The 10,028-nt window shown below is 34.2% G+C and overlaps 1 pseudogene; it reads right to left on the reverse strand.

Annotated features, from left to right (window-relative positions):
* Positions 1 to 2,950: 2,950 nt before the first annotated feature.
* On the reverse strand, positions 2,951 to 4,394 carry LOC146955559 (uncharacterized; annotated as a pseudogene).
* Positions 4,395 to 10,028: the final 5,634 nt, after the last annotated feature.

The raw sequence follows: 10,028 nt of genomic DNA on the forward strand, positions 1-10,028 counted from the left end.
TAACAAGGACTCAGAACCCTAATAAGACTTTTATCAATCGATGTTTTGATCCATTACAACTCTACTACAAGTTCTGCTCGGTGCATCAAGATGATACAAAGAGATGCTCACAAATAAAGCACAAGTTGAAACCCTAAAAGACTCAATTCAATAACATTGAATTGGTGAATAAAACTAGGGTCTGAGTCTTTCTTATATAGCCATTCAGCAGCATGGGCTTTTTCGTCATAAGCTAAAAAATCAGTAGACCAAATCATATATTCAGTCTCCACAATATTCTAGAAGCAAATATATTATTTCCTTAAATGTCGCAACAACATTATTAAGAATTAAGCTAACTATAAACCGTCTTTCCTTGCTTCTATGAACAAGCTTCTTGGGCAGTAATCCACGTGAATCAAATCTTCAAAGAATATTCAGTGATCTCACGCAAAAATAAAACATCCAAGAAAGCGATACAAGGCATAAGAATAGGGCACACTGAACCATACCACATGTTTGAACATCGTATCAAACATCTTGCATGAATATTTGTTTTAGCAATAATGAGGCCAACATACAAATATCCAACACTTAGGTTTTCCTTTAAACAGAGGTATACCTAAATATGTGGAAGGCAGTGAGCCATGATGAAAACCGGTTATGGAAGCAACAGTTGTTCTCCTTATCAAAGGTATGACACCTGAGTAGAACTTACTTTTACTGCACTTAATGATTTGTCCTGGATATTCTCTGTAAGCTTGAAACAACATTATAAACCTTCCTTAAAGTTCCTTTGCAAATACAAGTATGTCATCGACATATAAACAATGGTCTGGGACAACAATGTTTCTACATGCTAACATAGGAGTAATTTTTCCGTGTATAACCATATTTGTTATCCCTTTACTCATTACTTCTTCAACTAAACAAAACAACAAAGGAGACAAGAGATCTATCTGTCTCACGCCTCTGCAGTAGGCAAAGAAACCAATTGGTTTCCCATTCATAGAAATAAACAAATGATATGAGTTCGGAAATTTGAGAATCCAAGAGCAAAACGTATGATTAAAACCAAAATTATGTAACACATACAAAAGAAAAGTCCATTCAAGTGTATCAAAAACTTTCCTTATGTCAATTTCAAGATCTAGATTGCCCCCAAAGTTTTATCTCTAAAAGATTAACTTCCCTAGAGGCAGTAACAATACAGTCTTGAATATTCCTGTCAGGGATGAAACCTTTTTGTCATTGTGAAACAATTTTAGAGGCTATAACTCCCAATCTAGCAGCTAATATCTTAGTTATGATATTGAATTGAAAGTTAGCAAGAGTAATGGATCATGAATTATCTAGTTTATCATCACCTTTTACTTTTGGGATTAAAATCACGAGGTTAGAGTTAATGTTAGGCATGATCTCATTATGAATGAAAAATATTGAGTAGACTACACCACATCAGTCCCAACAATACTCAAATAATATTGATAAAAGTGACTTGGGAACCCATCAAGGCCTGGAGATCCATCCCATTTAGGTCTAAGACAGTTCTTTAAGATGAATCAATGTGGAAACATGGGTTTGAAGTCTGACTCTTGCATCTTGTAATATCTCTGCCAACTGAATTGTGCCCATGTGTGACAGTAAATATCACTTTTATCAATTAGAGAATGTGGTTGAGTCATTATTACAATGTACTCCCTCGATCCCGCAATACATGACCTATTTGGAAAAAAAAGTGTCCTGCAATACTTGACCTCTCAAATATTTAAGCAGAATTTGACAAGTTTACCCCTTATAAATGCTTTTTCTGGTCTCCATGTAAAAAGTGTGTGTCAGTTGCAAAAACAATTGAGAAAAAGAGCAAGTCTCGTTAACTTCCAATAGCTTGACAACAATAACCAATAGAATGGTATCTCATAATTAAGCATGTCTAGCATGGAAAATGTTAGTCAATGACAATGAAGTGCAAAACGGCTGAGGAAGGTATATGATCAGAGATAGAAACATCTTTGCAAAAATAAATAGTGCTGGAAATACTCATCCCATTCGTAATATCTTTGCAAAAAAGTAATCATCCTACAAAGTAAGAAATACTTATGTCAACTCAACTAGAGATAGATACTGCTGGAAATGAAGATCATGAAAACTTTGGAGAAGAAAGAGTGGAAGACTCTTTGGATTTGGATATGGATATTGAAGAAGATAATGAAGATTTGGAAGAAGAGTTTGTGGAAGAATCTTTAGATTTTGAGAGTGATATTGAAGAAGACAATGAAAACTTGGAAGAATAGAGAGTTGAAGATTCTTTAGATTTGGATAACAATATTGAAGAATATAATGAAGGTTTTGAAGAAGACATAGTGAAAGACTCTTTAGAGAGACGGAGATTGAAGAAGATAATGAAAACTTTGAAGACATTAATAGAGTTCTATTGGATATAGATTTAAATTTGTCTGCACATCATGATTTTGATTTGAATGAGTTGCCTATTGAAGAAGATGAAGGTTTAGAAGAAGGAGAGTTGCATGAGAAAGAATTTGAACATATTGAAGAAAATGAAGATCCTGAAATCAAAGAAGAAGTGAAGAATATGTTACAAATTCTGGTTCCAACCTATAATGAGTAATTTACTGTCATGACTTAAAATATTGTTCTAAACTTTGAAAATTTTATGATTTGAATTATTTTAGTGCCACATGTTTTTTTCTCATTAAATATTTATGTCCTGGATTGATGTTGTGAAGTTGGACTCACGTTCCCACTTTGTTAAAAAAATGGTGCACATATGCTAATGCTAAACTTGAAATGGTGCCAACTAAATTCTTAATGCAAATCGTACTCGTACACCATCGACACGTAAAGACCATTAAACTAAAAGAGCACAAAAAGATACACATTGTCCTACATACTGATATGAAATTTTGGTGATACAAAATGAACACGTAAACATCTTAAATGAGTCAAGAAATCATTCCAAATATTCCACAATATCTTGCACTAATGTACCATCACATTTCAATTGCATGGGCCGCTGTCCTTGACGTTCCAATCTTTTTTTCTTCATGTGTGGAATTTTTTCTTCATGATTTCTGTCATACACATCTGCAAAGTTAAAAAAAAAATATGATTTGACTTCACTGCTGAAAATGCTTCAAAATATTTCTCAACTGCTTTCACAAGTTCATCAACTGAATTAGGAGACTCTTTATACTGTAAGGATTGAATAGCACTAAAATATCCAAGGTCTAAAATATTTAAATATGGAGAATTTGTCGGTTAACACATTAAACAAATGTCGAATCCACTTTGCGATGCCGCTCGACGAAAGTCCTCATCATCACAATCAATATGTGTTCTTGCATTGTCTTGTTGAATGAATATTGGAGACCCTATATCCTCCCTTGGCCATTTTTCCATGATGGCATTTAAAGTTTGTTCAATCAAGCATGACTTTATCACTTGTTTTGTAACCGAAGTTATTAGTTTGGTTTCTAGTGTCCTAGCTGCTCTATTAATGCTTTTCCTTTTAGCCGGCACTTGTGTGACAAGCGGAAATACAATAATTTTTCCAGAAAATGTTTCATTCCCATTTGCATCAAACCTTGGATGAGCTATAGCAACTAAGAACATGACCTTTTCAATAAAACTTTTGCATTTACATGTGCGCATGGGCTCTTCTTCATCGTGTACTAAATAATAATTCTCACACTTCTTCGTCATATAAAACCACTTCTCATCGATATAAATGATGTTATGCATCCCTGAAAAAATTGGATCATGTGGTAAGCTAGCACCATCAAGCATGGATAAACAAAATTGCAATCTAGCTCTTTTGTTTTCTTCCTTTAACAAAGGCTTTATAGCATTTGAATGCCTTCGAATGAGTCCCAACCTTAGATGCCTATGCAAAGTGCTCTTACCAATATTCAATGCACAAGCAATAGATCTAATAGTTGTTCTTTGATGTAAAGGAAGCTCACAAATTTTATTCAAATCAAGTTCAATTTTCTTACGACCACATTTTTTGGTCCTTTTATGTGACACATTAACATGCACACCACTATTTTTTCCTTGCCTCCAAATACGTTGAACAATACTTTTTGAAACTCAAAATTGAGATCCCACCGATTCAAGCGCCCCTTTCATGAGTTTTCCTTCAATACTCTTACCCAAAAGAGCATTATATACTGCCATTCTATCTCCATTACACAAATTTTTCGTCTGTGTTGATGCTTTTGTAGATTGCAAATTTGTCACTTCATTGACAATATTTTCGCCTATGAATAATAAAATATTCATAGTTCAAAAACTATAACAATAGATCCAATAAATTATTCAAATACACTATTTTTGGCTAATACCTATTTAACAAATACACTATTTTTAAGTTAATTACCTATTTCACTTGACATGGACAAATGGGATTCTGAAAGAGATCGATTTGGGTTGATGCCACTATCCAACTATGTGTAGATTATAAAAAAATGGATACAACTAGGCAAATACTATATTTGAAAATGAAATTGTGATTAAGGCAATACGTATACATACCAAAATGAAGCAATCATCGTCAATTTTGAATTTTGATTTTCTATAATATTATGAGTGCAACTTTGAGATTCTGTCCAACACTCATTTAATTGAGGGAACAAACCTAAAATAATTGAGGTATCCTAATTTATTCTCATGGCACCGATGGAAATATTTTTCTGATTAGTTTTACGGTGGCAAAGAAAAGCAATAGAAAGAAGAAAGAAGGAACGATATCTAGTGTGTTGCGTTTTTATTTGTTATTATGTTATATAATTTGAGCCATGCGATCAATTAAATTTAACGGTTGAGATTTGGTGTAAGTCTTTTGACCTACACCTGGTGTCAACGGATCTTGCCTCACATATATATATATATATATATATATATATATATATATATATATAAACATTAGTGGTAAAATAAATAAATTTTTGGTGTAAAAAATAAATACTCCTATGAGAATATATCCTACTACGTAGAAGATTTTTAATAAAATACAAGTTATATAGAATATATCCTAAGATAAAAAATTGCAATATATATATATATATATATATATATATATATATATATATAAAAGTTAGATAAATAATTTATACATACCATTATTTGAATTTGATTGTAGCAACACTTCTCCTATTTGTGTACCATCTTCCATAAATAGCTTATCATTCAAATCAAAAGAAAAATGACTTGGTGAAGAAAATTGAATTGTTGAAGTAGAAGGACATTGATTGAAACTAATGTCTAATTCTTCTACACTATCATTCAAATCGGGTATGTGATATTCTTTTTCATCTTGGTTGTCTTCATAAGAATTGATAATATTTTAATTTAAATCTATTTCTCTCAAAGACATTTTCTGATTTTCTTTTGCACATATGATATGTTTATCACCACTATTGCAAGTTTTTATAGAGTAAAGTTGGTGGAAAATTTAAAATAAGATTGAAATTTTGGTTAATGTTTTGGTGGGAAATTTAAACTAAGAATGAAATTTTGGTTAAGCATTTAGAGAGGTAAATTAAAAGTGGTTAACGTAAAACAATAAGAATTTGGCTAAGCATTTAAAGTGGGCATTAAAGGTTGGTTAACGTTACAATTTTTGTGGCATAGTATTGGTATCTGACAAAAATAATAAGGCATGTATTGGTTCTTTAGTGTCATTTCAACTACGTAGCTTTGGCATGTGGAGCTAAAGTCTTTATTGCAAAGTTCATTTATTATCAATAGTAAAAGTTTGTAGTGGAACAAAGAAAGTAATCATTACTTAAAATTGAAGGTTTAAAAATAATAATAAGGGCAATTTAGTAAAAATATCATTCTCTTTATTTCATCTATACATTTTTCTTAATCTGTGTGAAATGGGCAAGTAGGTCATCTATTGCGGGACAGAGGGAATATTATTTTTCTTGCATTTTTTTGGGTACAATCATTGCATTTTATTTACATAAGTGTTATTCATATAAATTGTATTTTTTTATTGACTTTGATCAGGTGGGTGCATTGGTGTTGTTTTGTTTGTCGTTTTGGTACAACATTATTTGATTTTTGTCTTGTTGTGAGGTTTGTTGGGTTTAAATGACATATCAGCTTTGATCTATTACAAATTCAGTTATAATGATTTAGACATCAACGTTACAAATCCAAAAAATATTGGTATTCCGACCAAAAAATGGTGGGCCTCAATCCTATCTGGATGAATTAAAGTTGAGTCATGACCAACAATAAGCTCTGTAAAATGTTCTTACAACCCTAATTGGTTTATCACACACAATTGATTCTGTAATATCACCACTCTTCAGAGGGTTGTAGGGCCACTCATACTCAGGTACAGATGCAGGTAGTGTGGTTTGGGGTTAGCTAACCCTACTCTTAGCTTCATATTTCAACCAATAATAGGAATTTTTTACATTTTGCCTCCAGTTGATATTTTATGTTGACCCCATTATGTATAAGTTGTTATATTACTGTAACACCCCGTTTTCCCAACTTATAAAATTTCATATAAAATCAGAGTATTTTGATCACAAACGGAATGTCACATACTTCATTTAAATCATAAAATGGATAATAATAATTATCCTTCAAATTCAACATCATGAAAATCTTAAAACTGTTGCAGCGGAAAATAGTTCAACATTTAAAAGTCTTAGCACGCAGGCCTTATTGGAAAATCTCATAAATTAGTTCATAAAAGAGACACGTAAGGAATAAAAGTAAAAGCAAGCCCCCATCCCGTTACGTATCAGAGCACCTAGACACCAAGTGAGGAGTCCACTCACGGACGCCTCTAATCTTTATTACCTGCACATTACCCACGGTCGAGGCAACATATACGCAGAAGGGGTGAGATTTCATAATCAATACATTAAGCATATAATCCAATAAAATGCATTTAACAAGTTAAACATTAATAACATATCAACAATTAACACTTAGCATATTTTTCATTTCATAACAAATACAATCATCAAATACTATTACTAATTTTCATCTCAAATCATAATCAACATAACACTCAACTTCACGACACAACTCATCTTTGACCATGCAACTCTATCAACTCAACAACAGCTTAACAACTTAGACCATCATGAAACTTCTTGATATGCAAATGCATGTGGTACCAATCAACTACAAAAATGAGCATAATAGGCTCTTCAACATGTGAGCACAAAGGCTGCCGGGCCTAAAGCCCCCAACTTTAATGAGCACAAAGGCTGCCGCGCCTAAAGCCCCCAACTTTAATGAGCACAAAGGCAGCCGGGCCCTAAGCCCCCAACTTTAATGAGTATGCAATGAACTCAAACTTCCAACAACTTAGACAACAACATGAACAACTCATACGACTCATATTCATGGACAACTTCTTAAATTCCAACAACATAGACCGACTCATGCAACTTCAAGACACTAACAGTCAATAGCAGGGAACAACAGCAAGATACAGCATTTAATAACACTTGAATGCGTTAACATCATCTAAGGAATGAATTACATCAACATAAGTATCATAAAACATCATTATAACATTCATGCAACAACACTACTAATCTCAGTCACCTGAACAAACTTCTGGAGCTTATGAAAGTATCCAAAACAGCTCTCTTACTTACTTCTAAGGTCAACTCAAGACTACACGTGCGAAAGGATCGCATCGGGACAATTTTGGGCAACTATCAGCCTAACTCGCAGTGGCGAGTAACTTTGCTCGTAATGGTGAGCAAAGCATGCATTCTGGGTTCCTAAGTCCTTACTCGCAGTGGCGAGTTATTCTGCTCGCAATGGCGAGCTTACAGGTCACTCGCAGTTGCGAGTTGCATTGCTCGCAGTTGCGAGCTCTGGGTTCTAGCTCGCAGTTGCGAGTGTCCTTGCTCGCAGATGCGAGCGATGAATGTCAGTACGGCCAGAAACCTAAAAATCACAACTTTTCACCTATATTCATGATTCTTTCATCCAAATAGCATCTAATTATCATCTTAAGTAATATCTAAGGTCTGTACACTAATTTTGCATCAATCTAACATCTGTTCTTGATTCAATCATCAAAATTGATCTTAAACCTAATTCTCAATTCTCACCAAAACTTAACCTAATCATGCTAAATTCATCCTATAGAATTATACCCTTAATAATATTAAAAATTAGTCTCACCCTTACCTGGTAATAGCAGAATCGCAGCCCTTCCTTGGTTCTTCTCTCTTTCTGACTTTTCTCCCTTTTTCTCCAAAAACGTTTCACGTACGTTGTAAAAACTAATTCTCACAACCTAAACCTTCTATTTATAATACTTGTATTACTCTTCTCACCACTTAACTTACTCACCTCACAACACAGCTCAAATTCTAATATTTTTATTTTCTTTATCATATCTTATTTTATTTAATAATAAAATAAGTCATAACAACATAACAACTTCACCACAACAAAATACCCCACATAATTCGTTTATAAATCATATAAACCACTCAACTTCATGAATCATAAAATTCACACATATCAATCATGAAAATCACTTAAATCATATATATAAATATATTTTTAAATAATCAAATAATTAAGACGGACGTTACAACTCTCCCCAACTTATAGAATTTTCGTCCTCGAAAATTTACCTCAACCAAACAACTCTGGGTAAGACTCCATCATCTTACTCTCTAGCTCCCATGTCAAGCTTTCACCAGTCGTTCCACTCCAAACAACTCTCACTAGAGGTATCTCCTTGTCTCTCAACGTCTTCATCTTGCGATCATCAATCCTCAAGGGTAAGGTCTCCACCGTAAGGTTGTCTCTAACTTGCACATCATCACTCTGAATCACATGGGACGGGGCTGGAACATACTTCCTCAGCTGCGACGCATGAAACACATCGTGCAAATTCGATAAATGCGGTGGTAAGCCAACTCTATAAGCCACCGTGCCAATTCTCTCAGATATCTGATAAGGACCAATAAACTTTGGAGTCAACTTCTTTGACTTCAATGCACGACCAACACCGGTCGTTGAAGTAACTCTCAAGAACACATGGTCTCCCTCTTGAAACTCAAGGTCTTTCTTACGCTTATCATGGTAACTCTTTTGTCGACTCTGCGACGCTTTCATCTTTTCTTGAATCATTTTCACTTTCTCAGTAGTCTGCTGAACAATTTCTGGTCCTAAAACCACACTTTCACCTGTTTCAAACCAACAAAACGGAGTCCTACACCTCCGACCATACAAGGCCTCGAAAGGTGCCATTCCAATACTTGAATGATAACTGTTATTGTATGTGAACTCTATCAACGGGAGATGACTACCCCAAGTTCCACCTTGCTCAAGTACACAAACTCTCAACAAGTCTTCGAGTGACTGAATTGTTCTTTCCGACTGACCATCTGTTTGAGGATGATAAGCTGAACTCAATCTCAACTTAGAGCCTAAAGCCTCTTGCAAACTCTTCCAAAATCTAGAAGTAAATCTTGGATCTCTATCTGACACGATGCTTGAAGGAACACCATGCAATTTCACTATGTCTCGAATATAAATCTCTGCCAACTGAGCCACAGGAAAACTAATATTAATCGGAAGGAAATGTGCCGACTTCGTCAATCTATCAACAATCACCCAAATAGCGTCATTTCCCTTAGGAGTATTTAGCAAACTCGTCACAAAATCCATGGATATACTATCCCATTTCCATTTTAGTACATCTAACGGTGTCATCAATCCAGCAGGTTTCTGATGTTCTACCTTCGACTTCTGACAAATTAAACAAGAATACACAAAATGTGCTACATCATGTTTCAATCCAGACCACCAAAACAACTTCTTTAAATCATGATACATCTTTGTAGCTCCCGGATGGATACTCAAGCTACTCCTATGACTTTCTTCAAGAATCATCTTCTTTATCTCATCGTTGTCTGGAATACAAATCCTACCTCGAAACCTCAACACACCCTGATCATCGACCTTAAAGTCACTATCTTCAGTTTGATTACTAGCAACCAACAAGTCCACAAACTTAACAT

Source organism: Medicago sativa, chromosome 1 (genome assembly GCF_051527215.1).
Source record: "Medicago sativa cultivar Bolivia chromosome 1, Bolivia_mono, whole genome shotgun sequence".
Taxonomy (NCBI): domain Eukaryota; kingdom Viridiplantae; phylum Streptophyta; class Magnoliopsida; order Fabales; family Fabaceae; genus Medicago; species Medicago sativa.